The 1950-nt window shown below is 43.8% G+C and overlaps 1 pseudogene; it reads left to right on the top strand.

The window, feature by feature from the left end:
• Nucleotides 1-269: 269 nt before the first annotated feature.
• LOC101585946 lies at nucleotides 270-690 on the top strand (annotated as a pseudogene).
• Nucleotides 691-1950: the final 1260 nt, after the last annotated feature.

Raw genomic sequence — 1950 nt, 5'->3', positions numbered from 1 at the left:
CACGCCACGAGCACAGAGGCGGGTGGCGGTGGCGGCGGCGGTGGCAGTGGCCGCGGCGGGTACCCCCCCAACCGCTCGGCTCCTCGTTCTTCTTCCTTCTCTCCCCTACTGGAACCACGAGCTTATAGTAATTTGATAAACAACAATAGAAAACTATTGCGCAAGGCTAAGCTGCAGTAAAAGCAAGGTGCATGTTTTTCAGGTGCTTTCCTCAGAGGAAAGAAAAAATGAAGCAACTGGGCCAAGGTTGGTGAATCACTGAGGCACAGATGCCACCAGCCACCATACTTCTGGAAAGCGTGGTCGGCGTCTTGGAGGTACAGCTTGCCACCTACTTAAGCGCCTTCCGGTCCCGGAAAGCATCCCCGGCTTCGTGCACCTCACAGTTGCAGAATGGTTCTGGCTTCTGCCCTTACTGGGCGTGCTCATTCTACTGGGCTATCTTGCCATCTGTCCATTCTTCCTGAAGAAAAAGCAACAGAAGGACAGTTTGATAAACCTTAAGATCCAGAAGGAAAACCCCAAAGTGGTGAATTAATTGAACATTGAAGACCTGTGTCTCACGAAAGCAGCTTCCTGCTGGTGCTGGCGCTCCAAAGCGTTCCCTGCCTGTGACGGCACCACAATAAACGTAACGAGCTGACGGGAGATAACGTGGGTCAGTTCATCCTGAAGAAGAAAGAAGTATAACAGTAATAATGTGGGACGACTCAGCGTGTGCGGCAAAGTCCTGCAGTATTTTCTCATTTTTCATGTATAGAAAGTCTTCGAAATGGTGGTCTTAATTATTACTAGGTGAATAATGATTTCTGCCAGTTTATTTTCTTGCCACACTACTGTTTATATTTGATATTTTGTATATTGAAACATTTATGTAGAGATTAAATTGTCGAGGCTTCGTTTGTCTTCGGAGAATTAATATATCTTTCAGCAATCAAATCAATTCCTCTCTTTTTGTTTTGAACTTTTTATTTTTGGGACAGCATCTTGCTTGGTAATTCAGCCTGGTTTTGAACTCACTATGTAGCCCCAGCTGATGTTGAACTTGTGTTGATCCTCCTGCCTCTGCATCCTGAGTGCTGGGACCATTGGCCTGGAGCACCTTCCCCAGCTTCCTCTCATTTTAATTGAGAAAACCCAAACTTTGGCAATGGATCCAGAAGTATTTGGATATTACTATTTCAACAGAATCTATACTTTAAAAAATTTCCCCTACACTGTGTTGTATAGTTTTTGTTTTGGTCAGTGGTGTGGCTTCTTCCTTCGGATGGGGCTGGGTATTGAACTCAGGGCCTGGCAAGGGCTAGGCGAGTGCTCTATCACCAAACTCCAGCCGTAGCTCTCTTTTCAGGGGATCTAAGAAAAATGTTGACCTAAAAAATTACTTGAGGTCACAGATATAAATTTTGGTTCATAGAGAATGTTCCTCAGGAATATGAGCATCACAACTTGAGAAATAAACTGAACATAAAAGGTTCTCATGAAGAACAGTGATTTAAAATCGTACAAGATTTGCTTCCGGAAGGTGTGCATGTGTGTTTGTGCTGCTTAGTGCATCCGCTCTGGGGTGGGGGCAGGGACACTTGCAGGTAAACTCACGGGCTGCTGCAATTCAGTTTAAAAGTGAAACATACCTGAGTTCTGACTGAAACAAAATTGTGTTTGTGTAAACATTTTTTTTCTAGTTTAAGCCATTAAAACAAACCATTACTATGAAGTACAAAAAGTTTTCAGAATAAATTCACTGAAGAATTTAAAGCAAAAAAGAAAGAAAGAAAAAACGAAGCAAAAATACTCGCTAAAATTGCTTGTTGTCTTCCTTCCTCATGAGCCTGCCTAGTGCATTGCTCCTGGCTGTGTGGCTAGGAAGGAGCAGCCCTCTGGTATAAAACCATGGTGTTCCCTGCATGCTGGAACTCCTTCAGCTTTGGACATAGACTGAATGTTTAT

The sequence above is a fragment of the Octodon degus genome, unplaced genomic scaffold (genome assembly GCF_000260255.1).
Source record: "Octodon degus isolate 3935 unplaced genomic scaffold, OctDeg1.0 scaffold00204, whole genome shotgun sequence".
In the NCBI taxonomy this organism is placed as follows: domain Eukaryota; kingdom Metazoa; phylum Chordata; class Mammalia; order Rodentia; family Octodontidae; genus Octodon; species Octodon degus.
The sequence above is the reverse complement of the archived record's forward strand: the minus strand, read 5'-3'. Positions and strand labels throughout refer to the sequence as shown.